Below are 25,520 nucleotides of genomic sequence, written 5' to 3'. Positions count from 1 at the left end.
TGGCGTCGTTAGGCGGGGGCTTCGGTGGCTATAGCCACCAATGTTTTATCCAAAGCCACCAATACATTGAAAAAAAAAAATGTTTTAATTATATATCTATAACCCTAACCTAACCCTACCCCTAACCCTAAAACCGAAATAAAGTAACAAAAAACGTGGAAAAAAGTACCCGAATCTGCCGAAATCCGCGAAAAAAAAATCAAATAATTGTACAAAAGTACAATATTTGCCTCTGAGATGTAGTGGAGTAGAAGTAAAAGTATTGGAAATTGGAAATACTCAAGTAAAGTACAATTACCGTTAGTACAGTACTTAAGTAAATGTACTCAGTTACTTTCCACCACTGCTGTGAAGGAAGTAAGGAAGAGGCCCAATTTCTTTCCAATATGGCTGCTGTGTGCATAGAGCCTATCACAGTACTTTCCACCTCCGGTGCGGTGCATGTATGCACCCACTCCCCTCCCCTCCAATCAACCCCCCCTTTGCATGGTGATTTATGCTGGGGCAGGCCTATAGCGCGGGGGGGGGGGCTCTTCTTCCAGGCAGATTCGAGGGGAATTGGGCTTAATTTGCGCAAACTGCTGTTGATTTATAGCGCGGCCAGAGGTTAATGACGGTGTCGCTCAGCGCCGCCTTGTTCTCGCCACTGTAATGCTGTTATAAGGAGGTGAAACCGAGACCCCCGCGCCATTGTATCCAGTCGTATCTTCCTCAGTGCGACCCCCCCCCCAAGCCCCCTGCCTGCACACCCCTCCTATCTCTGTCATTCACCCCTCCACAACGCACCTATACACTGCAGCTCCACCGTTCATCCAGTGAAGATAATACTGGACAGTCTGATTATCTTTATCAGTGCTTCTTAAAGTGGGGTCCTGGGACCCCCATGCAGGGGTCCTTGGGGTGGTTCCAGGGGGTCTCCAGCTAAATTTGTCAATATAGCAGGGGTCTTCAACCTTTTCAGGCCAAGGACCCCCTAGCTGAGAGAGAGATAAAGCAGGGACCCCCTACCCTATATTGTATAAAATTGTGTTTCAGATTATTATTATTTTTTTTAACTTAGTCTGCCCTTTTTTCCCTCTACACCTATAGCCTCTTTGCCAAAAATAGCAGATCTACAAGCTCACAACGCCTCGCAGCGCGAGGCGTTGTGAGCTTGTAGATCTGCTATTTTTGGCTAAAGTTCTCCTCAGAAAAGGGATGCTAGGGCTCAGAGTGGTTAAGTAAAAAAAAAAAGAAATATCACACAAAGATTTGGCGGACCCCCTGTAGTAGCTCTGAGGACCCCCTAGAGGTCCAGGACCTCCTGTTGAAGACCCCTGCACTATAGCGTCACAATCATTTTAACCACTCTAACAATATTTTATGGTTCAAAAATAGCAGATATCCAGGCTTATATATGAGCTTGTAGATCTGCTGTTTTGGAAAGAAATCGTGAACATTCAAAAGATATTTTTTAAAGCGAACGTGTTTTCAAATCTTTGCTTCTGGAGATCTCTGGCACAAAATAATTTTGAGATGGGGGGTCCGCAACCAAATACATGATCATTTTGGGGGTCCTTGATTGATTGATTGATGTACTTTATTTAGTAAGACATGAGAACAACAGTACATGGAAGTACACATTCACAATACAAGGTCTACTAAACTGGAAGACTCATTAAGCACTGAGCTTGTTTAAGATGAGATCCCCATGCACACAAATCATGATGACATATAAGAGACAGACAGATATACACACTACTACACAGAATGTCATCCAATCAGCTTACAGGTTACTGGTATGAAGAGTGAAACATATGTACAAGAGAAGAAAAAGGGGGTAGGTTAAGACTTAGACAGGGGCCATTTTCGAATTGCAGCCTCCTGAAGGTGTGTCTTTAGGGCAGTTTTGAAAGTGAGTAGGGTTTTACACTCCTTTACTCCTTTTGGTAGGGCGTTCCACATTTTTGTTGAATAGCATGAGAACGGGTTCATTCCCTTTGTTGAGCCAAATCTGGGTTGAACATGATTTGTGGAGCTTCCTCTGGTGTTATGATCGTGGACTTCGTTAACATTTTCGAAGTATTTTGACACATACAGGGGAATCCCAATGTTGTGGTGTATCTTGAAGACCAGGCCCATAGCACGTTGCTGTACTCTGTCCTCAACCCTAAGCCATCCAATCCTAGCGAAAATGAGCAGGGGTTAGATGGGTTTTGTGATTGAGGCCAAGAAGTAGCCTTACTAGTTTGTTTTGGGATGTTTGGAGCCTTGTTTTTAAGGCCTTGGAGGTGTTGTGATACCATGAAGTGCCTTGACATGAAAAAGTTTGAGAACTACGGATCTTCATTAAGACACCCTGGTTGGTGCAGATAAACATGTCTTAACTCTGTAAGACCAAGGAGATGGTTGTTGCCTTGAGGACTTGTGGCAAAACAACATATTCTCACTCTGGCCAAAATACATCATTTCATGTAGGGGTCCTTGACATAATAAAAAAGTTGAAGTTGTGCTCTACCACAGTGTGGTATGGAAACTACTCAGCCGGTGACAGAAGAGAGCTTAATAAGATACTTTACACAGCATAAACAACAAAATAGGAAGATTTGCCAAGCATCTGTGATATTTACAACACCTGCATTCTATGGATGGGTCTGAAAATAAGCAGGGACCTGTCTGTCTCCTCCAGCCAAGAGGGACCTTTTGTCCCCCCTTTCGTCAGGAAAAAGGAAGACGATGAAGAATTGAAACCAGAACTTGTTTTCATAACAATATTGTGAGGCAGAGAGGGCCTTTACCTCCTCATCATCACTCATCAGTTCAGGACATGAGCAGAACTTAACTTGACTTGAAAAAGTTTGAGAACCACTCCCCTAGTGCAGCGATTGCCAATTCACTAGACGAAGAAACACACCTTTATGGAAAGTTTAAAGTTTTATTGAATGAATAGAATGTAATAGAGGGAGGGGAAGAGGGTTCCGGGGAGGGTCGCCGACCCTGGAGTCTTTGGGGAGGAGGTCGTTAGCGTAGTCAGCACCAGGGACGTGCACAGATAGACTCTAGGTGGTGCTAGAGCCCCTGCCCTTTGCCCTCTTGACCAGAAGTGCCCTTTTGAAAAAAAGAAAAAAAGTTTTTTTTTTTCAGTTTACAGCAGGGGTCTTCAACAGGGGGTCCGGGACCCCTAGGGGTTCCTCAGAGTTACTACAGGGGGTCCGCCAAATCTTTATGTGATATGATTTTTCTTTTTACCATAACCACTCGAAACCTAGCATCCCTTTTCTGAGGAGAACTTTAGCCGAAAATAGCCGATCTACAAGCCCACAACGCCTCGCAGCGCGAGGCGTTGTGGGCTTGTAGATCTGCTATTTTTGGCAAAGAGGTATAGGTGTAGAGGGAAAAAAGAGCAGTACCAAGTAAACAAAAAAAAGTATAATTTACTTGAGCACCTGCCCCTCAAAATGTCTGTGCACGCCACTGGTCAACACGGCACAACGCGGACGGCCTATGGCGTAGTCAGCACGGCACAACGTGGACTGAAACCCCCAGCAGGAACCTGAGAAGTGGGAGAGAGCGAGAGAGAGAAGGAGGGAGAGGGAGAGACAGGGAGGAGAGTAGAAGGAGAAAAGAGAGGAGTGGTGGAAAGCACAACCTGTGGAGGTGAACAGGGGTGGTGGAGGGATGCTGAAAACGTTATGAGCTTGAGTACGGATGTACGAAAGCGAATAAGGGGTTTCTGGGTAGTTCTGACAGGGTATAAATAGCGCCACGTAGATTGGTGTGTGGGCGGAGTAAAGTTGTGTTTCTCCACCTCCTGAACATCTGTTGTTCCAACGCCATACTGTGGGCCGGGGACCACTGGTGGGCCATGAGGATATTGCAAGTAGGCGTTCATATTAAAAACATTATGTTGCAAAAAAAATCATCCGCCACGTGCATGTTTATGATCAATCAATTGATTGTGTTCTGGCTTGGATCAATGTAACTAACATAGTATACGTTAAGTTACTATTCATAGGCATCACAATAAAAACTCATTTTCAAGTATTTAACCCTTTAGGGCCGGGAAGGGAAAGCATCTGTGTCATTTTAACATTTCTTTGGCTATTCAAAAATAGCAGATCTACAAGCTCATAGATCTGCTATTTTTAGAAAAATCCTGAAAATGTGTGCAAATCTTTTATATACATTTTTAACTCAAATCTTTGCTTCTGGGGGTCCCTGGAACAAAATATTTTTAGATGGGAGGGGGTCCGCGGTCAAATACATATTATTTTGGGGGTCCTTGACAAGTTTGAAAACCATTGATAATATAGCAACATAAGTAAAAAATAAAAAAATAAAAAAACTTTAGGAAAAAAGTACTTTAGGATTTAGAAGACATTTGTAAAATCCCCAGAAGCAAAGATTTGAGTTAAAAACTTTCGCTTTAAAAAAGTATATATATATATTCAACCTAAAGACTTGCACACATTTTCACGATTTTTCCAAAAAAGCAGCAGATCTACAAGCTCATAGCGCGGCACTCGGTGCCGCGCTATGAGCTTGTAGATCTGCTATTTTTGAATAGCCAAATAAATCTTAAAATGACACAGATGCGTTCCCGGTCTTAAAGGGTTAAAGAAGGAATTCCTTGACATTTTATTCCATTCTTTTTTTGTTTGTTTTGCCAATTATTTGGGGGCTCACTTGCAATTCCGTCCCGGCCCACCACAGGTGGGGAATGGCCAGCCTATAGCCTACATATGGTCTCTGTCGGGTGGAAACCTCATATGTCCAAAAACTGTCGTTACTTTTCAGGATTCAAATTCAACAATAGCACAAGTATCAAATCTACAAGCTCAAAACGCGTCGCTTCGCGCCACGTTTTGAGCTTGTAGATTTGATACTTTTGTGCGACGCTGTAGTATGATCAAGTAGGGCGTTAATTCTTCTTTCTTTTTCCTTTATTTATTCAGGGAAACCCATTGAGAGCAAGCTCTCTTTTTCAAGGACGCCCTGATAACAAACATTTGAATCACATTACAATGTCACAACTTTGACAATAAAGCAAACAAGAAAAGCAGAAGCATAAAACAACATTAAAATAATCGCAAAAGGCGGTGAATCAGACAATACAGTGAGGACATGGATAAAAACACAGAGATTTAAAAATCAGATGCAAATAAACAGTGTTACATGAAACGGGTACAGTCACTATGTAGTGTGTCCTCAAGAAGCACCCTGAATGTCTCTACAGTATGGAGTGTGTCCTCAAGAAGCACCCTGAATGTCTCTATTGAGACCAATCGCACCAGTTTCAGAGAGTCCTGAAGTGTGTTCCATTTGTGTGGAGCATAATACATGAAAGAAGTTTTTCCATGTTCACTGCTCTTACGTGGACTGGTATATCTAATGTGTGTTTGTGAACGTGTTCATTTATGAAAAAAGCGTTAATGTATGAAAAAACACAAAAAGCTAAAATATGTAGATAAGAGGGTTCTGCGAGACAGCAACGATATTTGATTTGATTTATTTGAAAAAAAAACATTAACCTTACAAGGTGCTGGTTAATAATAATACAAGATAATTGAGAATGATGCACAAATAAGCAGTGGTTCTCAAACCACTGTCTTCTTTTTCGTGCCAAGGACCCCCAAATAGACACTTATTAGACCGCGGACCCCCATTTGAAAAGATAAGCCAGGGACCCCCATAATAGAAGATTTTTACGGCTCTCTAGCAGTGATTTTCAACCATTTTAATTTCAAGGACCCCCAGTTTGACATGAATTAGGCTACGGACCCCCATTTAATGGCATGTTTGTCTCTGGGACCCCAATTTATATTGTAAAATCAATGTTAACTCTGAGAGTGTACAAATGGAACCAAATGGACCCGTTAGGGTCCATTTGTACACTCTCAGAGTTACAGACCCATAAGGGTCCATTTGGTCCCTGTCCATCATTTAGCTGGGGACCCCCTGGAACACCCTCAAGTACCCCTGGGGGTCCTCGGACCCCACTTTGAGAACCAATGCCCTAGGACATATTTCCGTTACATTGAGAACAATAAATGAAACCATTTTGATAACAACACAAATGGTTTCTCAATGATTAAAATTAATATCTGCAGCCTGTATATGAAACAGGAACAGAGCCATAACAAAAGCAAAGTGGTGACCGTCCGGCTCTTTCCAGAAGTTGAAGAGAGGCTTTGATCACCTTCACCTTGGCGTCATGACAGTTGATGATTTACAGCGGAAAGTGGATTTTTACTGACGCGATCAAGGACTTTTTGCTGCACAGAAGTCAAGAAGACGACTGGCTATAAAAAGCCAAGCACCTTGTTTATTATGCTGCTGCCCCGTGTCATTTCTGTTGTGCTATGCTGCCAGTGGAGCCAGGAGGCCGCGACCCAAAAATAATCATATTTAAACTGGGGACCCAAGTTTAAAGACTTTCACTCCACTCATTTCAAAAACAAATAGTGTACTTTTGACTCCACATTTCTACCAAGGGACTCTTGGGAACCCAAACTTACGAAAAGATATTGTGAATTAACCACTTAAGCACTATTTGAAAAGTATAGTGAAAATAGCAGATCTATAAGCTCACAAGACATCTTAAGTGGTGGTGCATTATGGAAATGCACACACACACACACGCACACACGCACACACATACCCTTGATGAATCAGGGAGTATAGATAGGGCTTACCTAGTATGCATACATATTTCTGTCTGTCTGTCTGTCTGTCTGTCTGTCTGTCTGTCTGTCTGTCTGTCTGTCTGTCTGTCTGTCTGTCTGTCTGTCTGTCTGTCTGTCTGTCTGTCTGTCTGTCTGTCTGTCTGTCTGTCTGTCTGTCTGTCTGTCTGTCTGTCCGTCTGTCCGTCCGTCCCTCCGTCCCTCCCTCCCTCCCTCCCTCCCTCCCTCCCTCAGCCCAGGGGCCCGACCTCCAGCCTTCCCTGAGCTGCATCCCAATATGAGAACATACACCCTGCATGCAAATAACGATAGAGAGAGACAGAGAGAGAGAGAGAAAGAGGGAGGTGTTGCGTTTGACGGGAAATATAATACTGTATACTAGAAGTGTGAGATTGAAACAATTACACTGGGATTTGTGCATGTTCACAAATGAATACTGTTGAGCTACACACACACGCACGCACGCACACGCACATGCACGTATACACACAGATCTTGCATTTTTTGGGAGAATGTCAAACATTTTAAAAGCAAGCACACCGTACCTTAACTCGAGTACAAATTTGACAGTAACTTTCACTTGTAGTTGCGTAGACTAATATTTGACCACAAGCATCTATACTTTGACTCAAGTACTGGGGTTGAGAATACTTTGTCCAGGTATTGTTTATCTAATATCTGGGGGCATGCAGCAGTTTGGTTCAACTCTGTTGCTTTTAAATGTGCTCTAGTATAAATAAAGTGGATTGGATTGGGTCTGTCCAAAGTATTTACAAAGCACTCATGGTATAGTCAACCAGTGTTGAAGTTAGCTCTTCATGCTACCAAAGCATTGCCAAAAACAAATTATTCAGCGCCACCACGGCTCATCAGGCTTGTATGCAGGTTTTGTTTTTACAAGATACTGATACTAATGCTGAAAGAAAGAATAAAGAATAAGAACATGCTTCTATTTTCAGGCTTTTTGTGCTCTTTTTGTTTTCCATTCTTTGCTCCTAATCCGTTTCTTTCGCTCCTTGAGCTGCAAACGTGAAAGCCTGCATAAACAAGAGTTTCACCTTACAGTTACCTATGCAATTGTGTTGTGACAGTAAAGTTGATAGATTTTTTATGAGATGAAATCTATGTGCACTTCACTCCCAAGAAACACTCACAAATGTCAGGCAGTAAACAGTGTCTCTCTCTTCCAGCCCCCTTTTGGCCTGACAATTTTCAGCAAAGCTGCTGTGATACCATTAAAATCTTAGTATTTTGCCAATTGTTTTGGGGGGTCCACTTGCATTATCCTCAGAGGTTGAGAACCACCACCGTACACAGCTGCCCCCCCCAGCCTCTCTCTCTCTCTCTCTCTCTCTCTGGTTTGAAAAATGATCTGTAAATGTCAAACCTCTTGCAGAGTCACATCCACACGTTTCCTAGGCAGCTTGTTAGGACTGATGTGAAATACCACTGAACAAGTACGGCGATGGGGTCAGACCGTATCGTTTTCTGCTGTTGTTGTTGTTGTTGTCGTCGTTCCGTACAGTGGTGCGCGACAGACAGGCTGCAGAACAACCGAGAGTTGTCTTGTTTTCACTCACACTCACTCACGTAGTCTGGAGGTCACACGGTAAAGGTTCAATTTTCAAGGTTTGGTTATTGTTACATCTTGTTGTACGGGTATACATGAGAGCAAAGTTCTTTTGTTACGGTTCCATGGATTGTGTGGCAGCGATATAATGTTGTGTAGGAACTTGAGACTCGTGCTCACGGTTCAACCTCAGAACATCCGCTGCTTTTCTCACTCAGCAACATGTCACATGCAGGTAATGACTTCCTTATCTCTGTCAAACTGAGGGACAAACTACCCATTGCAGTTAGAACTGCGGATTCACTCCCAATTTTCCGCGTTGATCTGAAGACTCACCTCTTCAGACTCCACCTTAGCCTGTAGCACTTTGACCTAGTTTTACCCATTAAGACCTGAAGCCCGTTCTACAAATGTCTTCTAAATCCCAACAGTATTCTGAAAAATATCAGGGGTGCGCAAACTTTTTCATGTCAAGGACCCCCAAACTTATATGTATTTGGATGCTGACCCCCATCTCAAAATATTATGTTCCAAGGACCCCCCAGAAGCAAAAATTGTAGTTAAAAATGTTCGCTTCAAAACAATGTATATTCAATGATTTGCACACATTTTCACGATTTTTCAAAAATAGCAGATCTACAAGCTCATAGCCCGGCACTCGACCCCTGGACCCCTGGTTTAGACTGATGGTAGGCTCCATGGACAGTGACTTTATTATTTAGCCCTTGACTGACCTTATATGGTATTGGACCCTTTAGGCCTGTTTAGGCCATTCTTCTTATCGTTCCAATTTTATTTATGTTACTCTGTTGTTGCCTTTTGCCCTGTTGTTCTCCTTGAACCTTTGTTTTGTAGTGTTGTCGTGGTGTTTCCTGTCTGAACTAGGTGTTGCTTCCTGTCTTGTCTCACCAGTATGTCTTCGCAATAGTAGTTCACCTGTGTCTTGTTCTGTTCCCGCCAATCATGTGTTATTGTTAATTGTCTCTGGTACTCACCTGTGCCCAGTTAGTCCCTGTCTATTTATATGGCCCTCTGTGTTCAGTCTGTGTTGGTTCGTTAATGTTGTTACTGTGTTCAGTCAGTTACCTAGTGTTGTCTTGTATTCCCTGTTTAATTAATAAACCCCCCTGCATCTGAATCGCTCTGTCTCCGCTTCACTGTCTGCGCTTGGGTCCTTATACACCATTGGTTCTCAAAGTGGGGTCCGGGGACCCCCAGGGGTCCTTGAGGGAGTTCCAGGGGGTCCCCAGCTAAATGATAGATTAGGCACCAAATGGATCCTTATGCGTCTGTAACTCTGAGAGTGTACAAATGGAACCAAATGGACCCGTTAGGGACGGGTCCATTTGGTTCCATTTGTACACTCTCAGAGTTAAATCAACATAGATTTTACGATATAAACTGGGGTCCAAGAGATAGAAATGCCATTAAATGGGGGTCAAACTGGGGGTCCTTGAAATTAAAAAGGTTGAGAATCACTGCTAGAGACGTAAAAATAACTTCTCTAATGGGGTCCCTCGCATATCTTTTAAAATGGGGGTCCGCAGGCTAATAAGTGTCAATTTGGGGGTCCTTGACATGAAAAAGTTTGAGAACCACTGCTATACACCTCTCTGCCTCGCACCGTGACAACCTTTGCTCCTAGTTTACTGAGGCACTCCACTGTAGTGTACCATTTGATGGATGCGTTTACCTTGCTTATAAGTCGTTCTGGATAAGTGCATCCTGCTAAATGCCTAAATTGTAACGTAAGCATATCAGATCCTCCCTTATTGTACAGTACGTGCCCCGTAACCACTTCTCTCTCTAACCAATGTACAGCAACACCACAGCAAAACCCAAGTTGTATCACAGTGTAATCCATGTTAATAGAACATAACAAATAATAGTACAATCTTGAGTGTTACCTCTGAGTCTAAACGGAAGTACCGGAATTTGGCGGAAGTACCGCCCAAGGAAATGACGTTTATGCTTTACACATCTTTACATTCTCCGTGAATGAAACGAGTGTAGTGATTGATCGAAAAAGATTGTGAAAAAGAGTGTGGAAATATAGTGGCCCTCTCCATCATCAAAGTTGCATCACCTCTGCCTTAGAGTCACAGCAGCTCGTCACCTAACCAGGCTCTGCTGCTCCTCACAGGTGAAGGCACTCAGGGCAATCAGACCCCTGGATCAGAGCAAGGGAGGGGCAGAGGCACACCAAAGATGGTTGATTTATATTAGAAAGATAGACTATAGACCACCGAAGTCTGACGTAATTTACACATCCTTTGTTTGTCTACCTGGTTCGCAGTTTTCCACCCCCATAGACGTATTTAATATCGCGTCAAATAAGAACTGTGTTCCAAAAATAAACAAGTGACCCCGGCGGTTTGACTCTTATGGATATGAAGCATCAACTGACGGTGAGTAAAAACGATAATGTTACTTCCGCCGAATTAGTTACATTTTCACCAGAAACAGACTGTTTCAAATATAAGTGACTCACTATCATAAACGATACAGAACCTCCTCCCTGACAATATCGCAGAGACAGTTTTTATTTTTGGACCACAATTCTTATATGAGACGATTCTAAGATGACCCAATGTTATTCTCCATAGAGACATGACTTTACGAACCTGGGGATGAACGAGTGACGCCAGGACTTCGGTGGTCTATAGCCCAATTGGAGCCACTATAGGGACACGAATTGGACACGTTACAAGGAAGAAGACGTTAAAGGTGAGAGAAATGGAACTTTGACTTTTCTATGCTGGTTTTTGCTTGTATATTATTGGATTATAGACCTTTTTCAAGGCAGGAAATATGGACATACAATAACAACAAGGTGAACACAGGTGTTGTGTTTCCCATGATAGCCTACTAATTAAGATAACAATAACAGCACCCAGCGGACTCTGTTTTGACATGAATGGAACGCACATCATTATTATCATTAACACATTAACTGAAAACTGAAGCTTTTTTAAAATTTGAACTACCCCCATAATTCTGAAAGTGTACAAATGGAAACAGTAAGAGTCCCTTTGGATCCATATGTACACTCTCAGAGTTACAGACCTGTAAGGGTCCATTTGGAACCTCCTCATGGAACACTGTCTGAGGGTCCATGGACCCCACTTTAAGAACCACTAGGCTACTTGTTAAAACTGCTGCCATGTAATAGGTTTATATCCTGAGGTCTGACACATTATTAGTAGGCCTAAGATGGATACATGAATACTAGATAGATGTCTTTATTGATCCCGCGGGGGAATTTCGCCCAGAGGCAGCACGGCAGTTAGAGTTACAGATACAGAGTAAGGAATGTATGCTGTGGTCAGACTCAGTGCTACAATATTTTTTGTTTGTTTGTTTTGGAACAGGCTGGCTGTACCTTTTGGTTATGATTGGTTTGTCTCTATGTGTTGTAGTGATTGTATATGATATGCAATATGTATGCTGTTGCACACGACTTTTCAGGGGACAAATTGGACAGTATAAAAGCAAAACTCATTTAGTTTGGAAAAAAAGGTATATTCCTTCCTGTGAACAGTGTCTTTGTGCTCTGTTATGAAAAAGACAAAATGTCTTTTGCCCACCTTGTGTGTGTGATTGCCCCATGCCCCTGCATCTTGACACTGACCGGTCCTGAGGGGGTTTTAGAAGAAGAATGGCTTTGTAATGAATGTGAACACAACTTTGATTAGAACGGTTACATGTCGGCTTTCCGACGGTTACTAACCCTAACCCTAACCCCAGTGGCGTGCACAGACATTTTGAGGGGAAGGGCTGTCCTCACCGAGACATGGCCATCACCATTGAGAATACTGTGGTGACGTCAACTCGGACTGCGAAGAATCTGGGTGTGACCCTGGACGATCAACTGTCGTTCTCGGCTAACATCGCATCAGTGACACGGTCCTGCAGATTCCTCCTCTACAACATCAGGAGGATTCGCCCCTTCCTCACGGAGAAAACAGCCCAGGTGCTCATCCAGGCTCTTGTCATCTCCCGCCTGGACTACTGCAACTCCCTCCTTGCTGGTGCTCCGGCATCAGCCATCAGACCTCTGGAGCTTGTTCAGAAAGCTGCGGCTCGTCTGGTGTTCAACCGCCCCAAGTTCTCCCACACAACTATCCTTCTCCGTTCTCTGCACTGGCTCCCCGTAGCAGCTCGCATTCAGTTTAAAACCCTGGTGCTAGCCTATAGAGCAGTGAAAGGAACAGCTCCTTCTTATCTCCGGGTTTTGGTCAATGCCCACACCCCTGCCCGACCACTCCGGTCTGCCACCTCGGGGCGACTGACTCCCTCGCCACTCAACGGTCCTTCTGGTCGATCGACACGGTCACGACTTTTTTCTGTTCTGGCCCCACAGTGGTGGAATGAACTTCCCACTGATGTCAGGACAGCAGAGTCACTGCCCATCTTTCGCCGCAGGCTGAAAACCCACCTCTTCAGGAAACACTATCCTTCCTCTTTGCCTGGCCTACTTATTGTTAACTAGTTGTACGAACTCTTGTTTTATTTTTGTATTGTTTTATTGGATCTTGTTTAGTCGATACACTTATTTGTTTTAGCTCGTGCTCATTTGATTTTGCCATTTTTGTCTCATCTGTTTAAGAAAGTAGGTAGCTGATATATTGCACTTTTACCTTAGCGCTAGGTATACTCTTGGTTGCTTGTTTTTGCAGGAAATGTACTTAAAACTTCTGGTGATTAGTAGTTTTCGTTCCCTACCTATGTTGAATACACTTATTGTAAGTCGCTTTGGATAAAAGCGTCTGCTAAATGACTGTAATGTAATGTAATGAGGGGCAGGTGCTCAAGTAAAAAAAAAAGGACACCTTGCACCTTATACTTTCTTTTGTTTACTTGGTCTGCTCTTTTTTCCCTCTACACCTATACCTTTTTGCCAAAAATAGCCGATCTACAAGCCCACAACGTCTCGCAGCGCGAGGCGTTGTGGGCTTGTAGATCGGCTATTTTTGGCTAAAGTTCTCTGCAGAAAAGGGATGCTAGGTTTCGAGTGGTTATGGTAAAAAGAAAAATCATATCACATAAAGATTTGGCGGACCCCCTGTAGTAACTCTGAGGACCCCCTAGGGGTCCCGGACCCCCTGTTGAAGACCCCTGCTGTAAACTGAAAAATAGGGCACCTCTGGTCAAGAGGGCAAAGGGCAGGTGCTCTAGCACCACCTAACCGCACGCGGAAGCCACGTAGTCAGAGTGACGGGATGTCGGAATGGAAGGCAGTTCCCCACAAGAACTAAGAACATATGGCATGTTTTCATGTATTTTTGGTGTGGAGTGATGACGGAATACACCTTTATTCCACGACTACTTCAGACACTTCTGGTTGGCTGACGCTTGGGATTCAGTACGCCTGTGTCCACCAGGCCTGTGTCCAGTAGATCTGGGTCCAGTTAAAAAAAAGGCATGGGTTTCCAAGGCTAGGGTCCAGTAGATCTCTCCTCTACTCTCCTTTTCATATATAAGCGGCTTAAAGATGATATTATTCCGTAACATAGCTAAGAATATCGTGTGTGTGCGTGTGTGTGTTCCGTTGTTTGTGGACAGTAGTGGGTTAACCTAAGACTAACATTTAATGTTGGTTCTAACTACACACTGGTTTTATGTAGCTGACAGTAATGACGTTTTATCACATTGTGTGAAATCCATGGGGGGGGGCAACACACTTTGGTTATTTTTGCCCTGGGTGCCACATTGCCTCGTGCCAGTCCTGTTTTATTCACTGATCTTATGTTGCAGTTTTATTATCTCATGGTTATGAAGCTGCTCTTTTAGCTTGTTCTTCTGTAAAGCACTTTGTAAACCCCGTTTGGAAAAGCGCTATGCTAATACATTCATTAGTGTTATCATACAAGCTGCTGAGTCACAGGTGGCGAGGGTGCAAAAGGCCAGCTGTGGCACAAAGGAGCAAGGCCTATGACACACACACGCACACACACACACACACACACACACACACACACACACACACACACACACAGACACAGACACAGACACAGACACACACACACACACACACACACACACAATTGATTTATTTATGTTCACACACAGGGAAACCATACAGGGACACAAATATTTTAGGTGCAGTAAAGCAGGGGTCTTCAACAGGCGGTCCGGGACCCCTAGGGGGTCCTCAGAGTTACTACAGGGGGTCCGCCAAATCTTTGTGTGACATGATTTTTTATTTTACCTTAACCACTGGAACCCTAGCATCCCTTTTCTGAGGAGAACTTTGGCCAAAATTAGCAGATCTACAAGCTCACAACGCCTCGCAGCGCGAGGCGTTGTGAGCTTGTAGATCTGCTATTTTTGGCAAAGAGGCTATAGGTGTACAGGGAAAAAAGAGCAGACCATGTAATCTGAAACACAATTTTATACAATATAGAGGAAGGGGTCCCTGCTTCATCTCTCTCTCAGCTAGGGGGTCCTTGGCCTGAAAACGTTGAAGACCCCTGCAGTAAAGGTTACATTCACAAACTCATGGATATATATGTCCTCATGATACAACACGCGTGTCACTCAGCGCTCCATGGGCACAAGTAGCGGCGGCTCCGCCATATGTGGCAGCGGAGACGGCACAATACTTTAACCAGCCTTTCTGCCTCGTCTTTGGGCATCCCGAGTTGTCGAAAAACTAATCCGTGGGCATAATCACCAGAGGAAACAAAGTTCTTACAGTCTTGCGCTGCTGCTTGGTGTTAAAGCGCTCTCTGTAGTCGTTCTCATGGGCCTGGAAGTCCACCCGTTGCTATTCTGACAGCGGAAGGCCATATTTTTTTTGCTCTGCTCTCGTACTGTGAGGACGCTTTTGCTGCTCGCTCTGCCCTATGCTTACATTCCTCTGCTGATATCCATGTTTTTTATTTTTATTTTTTTCCCTGAGAAACCACGAATGGATCCTGGATATTTATAAACCCATGGGACTCTATTTCTTCTATAGATACAAGCCATATTTCTACTATCTTTCGACCTATTTGTCGACCTCCAGTGACTGGGTGCGTGGCATATAGCCAAAGCTAATTAGCATCAGGATGTACCCGACTTTTTCAACAGAGGACTACCAAAAATTGCTGCAAAGGATTGCAGTGCTGGAAACGGAATTACACCGTTTAAGAGTGAATGTGGAAGTGAATCAACATTATGGAATTCCACAGTCTCAGAGCAACGGACAAGACCATGCCAACAAGCAGCCACCTAGTGTGGTTTCCGAGAAACCCCAGGACAAGGCATTCTCATGGAACACTTTTGGGGCAAAGCCAAAGGATTTGAAGGGGCGAATAACTGGCAGAACTCGGAGCCCTGTGATTACAGATCTGACCGGCTGGCCTGCGCTACCACCCGCGCGTCACCATCATCGATGCCCCCGGACACAGGGTACCGCGTCTTCTACCCCCCTTAAACAGTGGAAAACTGCCAATGGGAGATCTACAAACAAATCTCCCAAAACATCGAGTGCTGAGCGTCAACAGTGGAAAACTGCCAAAGGTAGATCTACAAACAAATCTCCCAAAACATCGAGTGCTGAGTGTCCTGTGCAGCTGGGAAACAGATTCACCCCATTGCTCCAGGACCCCAGATGCCCGTCTGATGGCAGACAAAACAAATCTTCTTCACCCAGCAGGGTAAGAACCAAGAGTAACTCAGATGAAAAAAGGCTATATGGTGAGCCTGAATTTCTGATCATAGGGGATGCCGCTGTTAAAGATGTTAAAAGCATGATAAGAAGAAAGGCAAAAGTGTTATGCTTCCCTAAAGACAAAGTCTCTGACATGAATGACAGAATTCTGAATCTTATCGTTGAACACCCAACGGTGAAAACCCTGATCTTGCACGTTGGCACATGTGATACAGAGAACAAACAGTCCGAAATCCTAAAACAGCATTTCACAGCCTTATTCAGCAAAATCAGCTCACTTGATGTAAAGGTGTGCATCAGCGGCCCACTACCACCTACAAGAGGCGGCGATGAACGTTTCAGTAGACTGTCTGCACTGAGCAAATGGCTTTCAATTATGTGCACCAACAAATCTGTACATTTTATTGACAATTTCAATTTTTTTTGGGATAGAAGACATCTTTTTTCTTCGGATGGCCTTAAATTGAACAAGCTGGGAACAAAATTGTTTATGTCAAACATTTTCTACAATGTTCCCCTGTCTTTGTCAACCTCTGCCAGAGCACAAGCTTCCATAACAACAGATAATGCTGCTGCCGTTGAAGAATGCCAAGGTGAATGGCTCTGTGTGGACGAATACGCTGTCACACCACCCCCCACTGCTGCTGATGGTGGAGGAACATCCATAACAAATGAACTCTCTGATAGTGAAGACTCGGAAACAAAAACAAAGGACAGCGTGCTGAAAACAACCGCTGATAACAGCCTAAATCCACAGGAGGAGATTGCCACGGCCCCTGACGTCGACTCTGCAGCCACGGTCATGCTGGAAGAGGAAGGAGACAAAGAGGAGTCTCTCAATGAGGAAGATTATCCAACGTCATCACCTTCCTCCTCTTCATCATCATCTTTTTCCCTGTCCCCAATACCTCTTCTGGATTTCACCAGTAGCATGAACGACTTGATTAGAGCGGGGACTAGACTCACCCCCCAAATCAAACGCCAAGCACCAACCGTGCCCTGCCCCCCACCCATCGCCCCTCGACGGAGCCATTGCAAGAACAAGAACGTCCTGTCGGCTTCCCTACGTCTAGAGAATACATTTGATTGCTGAGATAGGCAGGGTCCATTATGCATAGCCAAAATCATGTCTGGGCCCAAGGCTATTTTAGTTAGCCTTGTAGAAAACAAGGTTTACAATATTTCCACTGTTATCTCAAATAGAGTTCCCAGGACAAGGAGTGACTTTAAACGCTCTGCAAATACAGCAAATTTAACAGGCATTCCATGTAGAGGAAACAACCAAGTAGTTGAATGCCTTAAGCTAAACTTGGCCCTACTTAACATCAGGTCACTTAATCACAAGTCTTCCTCTGTAAATGATATCATCTGTAAAGAGAAACTAGATATTATCTTTCTAACAGAAACCTGGCTTGGTTCTGATGGAGCGGTGCTCTTATCTGCAGCATGCCCACCAAAGTACAGTTTCATTCACTCAGGACGTGAGGGAAAAAAAGGAGGTGGTCTGGCGAATATCTTTTCTGACACTTTAAAATTCAAACCTCTGACAAACCTTGGCAGTTTTAAATCATTTGAATACCAGGCCACCATATTGGAGAGTCAATCGTCTGTGCTTATGATTAGTATGTATCGACCTCCAAAGTGCAGCAAAGCCTTATTTCTAACAGAAATATCAGAACTTTTATCTATCTGTTCCACTAATTATGACAGAACTCTGATTACTGGAGATGCTAATTTGTATGTTGACATTGTTTCAGATGTTGTGGCTATGGGTTTCCTACAGTTACTGCACAATTTTGACTTTATTCAACATGTTGTTGGGCCAACACATAAACATGGCCACACCCTGGACTTGGTGATCACTAAAGGTTTGAATATCACTGTTGACAGTATTATTGATAAGCCCGAACTAACAGACCACTATTTATTGTGTTTTAATATAACTGTCTTTGATCTAAGGAAAAACAATACAGAATATACTATAAAAAAACGTTTTTTTAGCTCATCTGCAGCAAACGAGTTTCCTCGTCATCTGGCGTGTGTGCAGGTGCCCACCCTACTTGATGCTCCCTCAGTGAATGATATGGTTCAACATTTTAATCTCAAATTAGAGTCAGCTCTCGACATAGTGGCTCCTATGAAAACTAAAAAGAAACTTAATTCTAGAGTAACACCCTGGATCAACGAGCACATGCGCTCACTCAAGAAAGAATGTCGTAGAGCTGAGCGAATTTGGAGAAAAAACAAACTCACGGTCCACCTAGAGATTTTTAAGAAGTCAACAGTGGCCTATAACAAAGCACTGCGCTTGGCAAGGCAAGCATATTTTTCAGGCATTATCAATGACAACAAGCAAAATGCCAGAGTCTTATTCTCTACCATTGAACATCTCTTAAACCCCCCCCAGGCTTACAAGGAGTCGCTCCCTGCTTCTAAAGCTAAGTGTGATGAGTTTGCGTCCTTTTTTGCAAACAAAATTTTTAGCATTCGAGCTGGTATTATGAATGCTGCTGCTAGCACTGCAAATGCTGCAAATGGTGCATGGTGCAAAAACGTAGATCACTCCAGAGGAAGTCTAATATCTTTCTGCACAATTAATGAAGAGGAACTCCGTAAAACTATATCACAGATGACATCATCATCTTGTTCACTGGATGCAATACCCACCCCGTTTCTCAAAGAGGTTTTAGACAGCGTGATTGGAGATATCCTAAGAATTGTAAACAGCTCTCTACTTTCAGGCGTCTTTCCAGACTCACTGAAAACGGCTGTAGTCAGGCCGTTACTCAAGAAACACAACCTTGATCCATTGGTGCTGGGTAATTATAGACCAATCTCTAATCTGCCATTTCTGGGAAAGGTCTTAGAAAAAACTATCTTTCATCAACTGGATGTGTTCCTACAGAACAATAAGGTTCATAACAAATTCCAATCTGGCTTCAGGAAAGGTCATAGCACAGAAACAGCACTTGTAAAAGTAATTAATGATCTTAGGGTGTCCGCTGACAACAAAAATATATCTGTTCTCCTACTCCTTGACTTAACCGCTGCTTTTGACACGATTGATCACAAAATTCTACTACAACGCATGGAGTACTGGATTGGTTTGTCAGGCACAGCCTTGTCTTGGTTTTACTCTTACCTAACAGGCAGAAGCTATTTTGTCAGCCTAGCTAATTTTGACTCAGACAAACATGACATCTGTTCTGGTATTCCACAGGGCTCAATTCTGGGTCCCTTATTGTTCTCCCTGTATATACTACCACTGGGAGAACTCATCGCCGATCACGGAGTGAACTTCCATTTCTATGCTGATGATACCCAGCTGTATCTTTCGGTAGCTCCAGACGACCCCTGCGCTCTAGACCCATTGTTGACCTGTCTGTCCAGTATAAAATGCTGGATGAGTGAGAACTTTCTTAAGCTAAATGAGGATAAAACAGAAATTCTCATAATTGGCTCCAGTGAGCAGAGAGAATTAATAATAAGTAGACTTGGTAACCTGGCTGTAGAAAGTAACACCACAGTAAAGAACCTGGGGGTTATTATCGACTCTGAATTGAATTTTAATGCACACATTAATCATGTCACCAAGATTGCTTTCTTTCATCTTAGAAATATTGCGCGAATTAGAGACTATCTGTCATTAGACGACGCAAAAACGCTGATCCACGCTTTTGTTTTCTCTCGGCTTGATTACTGCAATGCACTCTACTCTGGCCTGCCTAAGAAAACAACTGACAGATTACAACTTGTTCAAAATGCGGCAGCCAGAATTTTAACTAAAACTAGAATGAGAGAACATATCACTCCAGTACTAGCTTCACTACACTGGCTCCCGGTTGTTTTTAGGATTGATTTTAAAATTCTTTTAATAGTTTATAAAGCTCTAAATGGTCTGGCACCTTCCTACCTCTATGACTGCCTAGAGAGACATGATCCAAACCGGACCCTCAGGTCTTCAAGTGCTGACCTACTCGAGGTGCCTAAAATGACATATAAAAAATACGGTGAAGCAGCATTCTGCTTTTACGGACCAACAGTGTGGAATAAACTCCCATTACACCTAAAACAGGCAGCCTCTGTCGATAGCTTTAAAGCACAGCTCAAGACCTATTTCTTCACTCTTGCTTTTAGCTGACTCTTTGGTTGATTTTTAAGTCCTCACTGTATTGCCTATTTTAATGTTTTATGCTTTTGCTTTTATTTTATTTTATTTTTTGTTTGCTTTATTGTTAAATTGGTTGTAACTGTAACTGTATTCTTGCTCTGTAAAGCACTTTGCGCTGCATTTCATGTCATGAAAGGTGCTATACAAATAAAGTTTATTATTATTATTATATGCTATTAAGTTAATGAAAGTGCCACCCCGTTTCCACGGCAACGGGGTGGCACTTTCAATGTAAAATTCCCAAATGGCCACCATGTGAATATGGCCTATTGCCTCTCTTCCCGGTAGCTGTTGACGTGAGGGGCCGTCAGGTAGCGTCGACTGTTGGTAGATTCCACCGGTGAATAGTGCCTTCTACATACATAGTCCACAGAAGTTGCAAATGCATCCACTGCACCTACTACATTGCCGATGGTAGTTACAACGGGGCAGTTTAACGTCATGCCCACACAAACACACACACACACACACACACACACACACACACACACACACACACACACACACACACACACACACACACACACACACACACACACACACACACACACACACACACACACACACACCCCATCTGCTACAGACACCTAGGCAGTCCTGGGGCCAGGACACACTGTTTTCATATTGCGTGTTTCAGAGACAAACACTATACACGGTGCAGTTTCCTTTAACAGGCTTGACCGAACCACACGTTTAAATTAAATTAGTGTTGTTTTTGTTTTTTGGGGTACGAGAAAATGCAATTATCACTCTCAAAACAATCTCTGTATTGGCATGCCATGTCATCAAAAAGTCGCACATTATTCATAAACCTTAGAAAATTAAAATAAATGCTAGCATTCCTGCACAATACAATACTGCAATCTGGGAATCCATTTGGTAAAATAATAATAATAATAATCTGTTTTGAGAGATGAATCCATGTGTAACTTCAGAGAGTACACACCCTTACAGTTGTACACTCTCAGAGTTAAATTAACTCATTTTAAAGTGTGTTTTGGGTGACACATGAATGAAATGAAACAAATGGGAGCACTGGGGCAGCAAGCATAATACACACCAGCGTTGATAACATTTTTTGACAACAAATTTTGATTTAGTTTTCGTCATAGTCTTTTGAATAAAATTCCATTTAGTTTTAGTCATATTTTAGTCATCCAAAATGCTTAGGTTATGTCTAGTTTTAGTCGACTAAATAATAATTTTACACTTGGTTGCATGCTGAAAATAGCAGATCTACAAGCTCACAACGCGTCGCAGTACGACGCGTTGTCAGCTTGTAGATCTGCTATTTTCAGAGCGCAACACCCGAGAAAAACCAAACATAAAATGACTTGTCTTTTAGTTCTACTGGATCTCTTCTCCACTAGTCCCTCACTAACATTTTAGTCTAGTTCTTATTTGTTGACGAAATTGTCAATATATTTAGTCTTGGTTTTAGTCATCGTAGCTTAGTTTTTATTTAGTTTTTATTTAGTCAGTGAAAAAAGGTAGTCGACGAACATTTTTCGTCATAGTTTTAGTCGACGAAATCAACACTGATAAACACCAAGTGCTCTTATCTGTAAAATAGGGCTCAATGGTATTGTGGAGAAAAAAAACACATTACAACATATGAATACGTTTTGCAATATGTATGTACTTCAATATGAAAAAAAAAAGCAGCAGTTACATAATTTCAACTATTCTGCAGATATGTAAAACTCAATAGCTCCGTTTGGAAAGTCACCCTAAGGCAGTTGTCTGAACCTGATTGCAACATTGAACGCAGAGTGTGCGTGCAAAAGACCAGTTGCCAAGAAGTCATTAAATTATAATGCTATTTATCAGATGGACTGTAATGTTTTTTTTCTGCCAGATTAATCATGAAAAATGTGAACCTTGCAAGATTTCCTTTTTCTATCAAGAAGTAAAAGTGTTTTTACCTCAATGTTACTGACTGGATCAATTTGCCGTATAGCCTCATTATCCTTTGAAACGTGACTATTGCATATCTGTACATTGTGACGTCGATGCTGAAACGATATTGAGTGGGTAAAGAATACGCTCAGAACTTGATTGTGCACCATTTCAATTACAATTTAGGCATTTAGCAGACACTCTTAACCCATTAAGACCGGGAACGCATCTGTGTAATTTTAAGATATCTTTGGCTATTCAAAAATAGCAGATATACAAGCTCATAGCGCGGCACCGAGTGCCGCGCTATGAGCTTGTAGATCTGCAATTTTTTGAAAAATTGTGAAAAATGTGTGCAAATCTTTGGATATATGTATTTTTAAAGCGAACATTTGTAACTCAAATCTTTGCTTCTGGGGGATTCTACAAATGTATTTTTTTTTAAAAACACATTAAATGTGTTTTTTGCTATAATATCAGTGGTTCTCAAAAATGATATGGCCGTGGACCCCCATCTCAAAATATTTTGTTCCAGGGACCCCCAAAAGTTGTAAGAGAGTCAAAAATGTTCGCTTTAAAAATATATATATTCAAAGATTTGCACACATTTTCTGATTTTTCAAAAATGGCACTCGGTGCCGCGCCATGAGCTTGTAGATCTGATATTTTTGAATAGCCAAAGAAATCTTACAATGACAGAGATGTGTTCCCGGTCTTAGAGTGCCATTGACGTGTTTCACGTGTTTTACCACAATGGCGCAACGTGCCATTGTGGTTTGGAAAAAAACGTTCAGAACCCAAGATATCATCATTTGAACAGGATCTGACACCCATTTTGACCTCATGGTCAATATTCAATGTATCTCCTGAGCAAGCAGGCAGGCTCTGGGGATAGCCTAAGCATTTCAGATCTTGCGCAGGAAAACAGGGTTCGGATCCGGGCTAGAAGAGCAAAGTTACATAGTGCCGTTTTAATTCCAAATGGCAACCTTAATTCTGATGTAGTGAAATGTGGATTATTAGCTAGTATACCTTTACATTTATTCATTTATCGTTCACTTAATTACGTATTGTCCTCTTTACTGATCCCTTCATTTGCTGGCGTCAACATTACGTATCAATATTGTCTCAAATAACAAATCCATCATCACCTTTTCAAAAGAGAACAACTTGTGCGGCATATCATAGATTTATAATCACTGCATGAACATATCATAATTATAGTTATTATCATTATCGTAGGCATTTGGTGTATATCTATATTATTTTTCTATTGAGTTTTCTAAAGGCAAAAAAATACGAAAACATAAATAATGTAAAATCCAAACGTGGAAGTAGACAGTGAATCACTATTAACCCATACTATACTATACAATCACTATTAACCCATACTATACTATACAATCACTATTAACCCATACTATACTATACAACCACTATTACCCCATTAAGACCTGGAACTGTGTCATTTTTAGATTTCAGCTAAAAAGCATTATTTTACAATTTGGGCTATTCAAAAATAGCAGATATACAAGCTCATAGCGTGGCACCGAATGCCGCGCTATGAACTTGTAGATCTGCTATTTTTGAAAAATCGTGAAAATGTGTGCAAATCTTTGGAATATATATATTTTTAAAGCGAACATTTTTAACTCAAAACTTTGCTTCTCGGGGTCCCTGGAACAAAATATTTTGATGGGGGTCCGCGGCCAAATACATATAATTTTGGCGGTCCTTGACATGAAAAAGATTGAGCACCACTGATGTAGAAACATACGTTTTTCAGAATACTGCTGAGATTCAGGAGACATGTAGAATCGGCTTCAGGTCTCAATGGGTTAACCCATACTATACTATACAATCACTATTAACCCATAGCTCATATAGCGCGGCACAGAGTGCCGCACTATATGAGCTTGTATATCTGCTAGAGTAGCAGATCTACTTTCACGCCACGCTTCGAGCTTATAGATCTACTACTTTTAGCGCTTTTGAATTTGAATCCTGAAAGGTAAACAGCTTTGGACATATGAGGTTTTCACCTGACAGAGACGACCTGCTATGCCAGGGGTCTTCAACAGGGGGTCCGGGACCCCTAGGGGATTCCTCAGAGTTACTACAGGGGGTCCGCCAAATCTTTGTGTGATAGAATTTTTTATTTTACCTTAACCACTTGAACCCTAGCATCCCTTTTCTGAGGAGAACTTTGGCCAAAAATAGCAGATCTACAAGCTCACAACGCCTCGCGCTGCGAGGCGTTGTGAGCTTGTAGATCGGCTATTTTTGGCAAAGAGGTTTATAGGTGTAGAGGGAAAAAAAGAGCAGACCAAATGTATCTGAAACAATTGTATACGATGTAGAGGGGGGTCCCTGCTTCATCTCTCTCTCAGCTAGGGGGTCCTTTGGCCTGAAAAGGTTGAAGACCCCTGTGCTATGCGGTGCATTTGTCTTTCCATCCTGACGTGCGTTCAGTTCATTAGTGAATCACATATAATAGAGAAAATGTCTTTCTTTCTCTCTCCTCCCTGCCCTCATACACAATTAGCATAACAGAAAACCATTAGCATAATAGTATGAGCTTTATTTGCATATGTATATTATTTCATGCAATTGTTTTTTTTTTCTCTCTTTCTTTTATTTGATGGATGACTGCAGTGTTTCATTGTCTAAGTCTGTGCATATGTGTTGATAGGGCAGGTTGTGTTTGGAGGGGGGGGGGGGGTTAGACGTTTCCGTCTCCCCTGTCTTTGTTGGGGAGGGGGGGGCAGGCAGACGCCGCCTTCTGCCAGGGTCAAGGTTTGTTTAAGGTCAGCAGGGGTCATCAACAACAGCCGGCGTCTTATAAGGCAAGGTGGTGCGTCTGCTGAAGTCTGCCGCGTCACAGACACAAAAGACACGCACGCACACACACACACACACACGCACGCACACACACACACACACACACACGCACACACACACACACACACACACACACACACACACACACACACACACACACACACGCACACGCACACGCACACGCACACGCGCACACACACACACTAAAGCCCTTATCTGGCGGGTGCGAGCAGACATAGACACACCCCCCACAACCCACCCTTCCCTGATGTAATGCTTAAGTTTAAAGCTCTGCGCTTATACGCTGTCTGTCTGATCTCCATATCTAATTGACATCCCCCTCCCCCTCCCCCCCACCACCGCCACCCCGTCCCGAACGCACGGCCCGGCCTGTACGCAAGGTGTGCACGTTCACGAGTCAAGCCCCGTGTTCCCTTCTGTCACCGCCGTGGTTCCACGGGCCGATGTATATACGGTGCCTCGTCTCAGGTCTTCCTTCGCTTATAGAGCCTATAAAGCCGTATTCTTAAACTCTCTCCTATGTCGTTGTCCTATGGCAAAAAAAAAAATAGCCGATCTACAACCTAAAAGCTTGCAGATCAGAAAGTTGCACGTTATTCACCAAACCTTCGAAAAGAATAATACATGCTAGCATTGCTGCACAATAACCCTTTTTGCACGGGGTCCCAGCAATGCGTGTTACTACAGCATCACGATCAT

The sequence above is a fragment of the Gymnoscopelus microlampas genome (genome assembly GCF_963454915.1).
Source record: "Gymnoscopelus microlampas genome assembly, chromosome: 10".
Classification (NCBI taxonomy): Eukaryota; Metazoa; Chordata; class Actinopteri; order Myctophiformes; family Myctophidae; genus Gymnoscopelus; species Gymnoscopelus microlampas.
The sequence above is the reverse complement of the archived record's forward strand: the minus strand, read 5'-3'. Positions refer to the sequence as shown.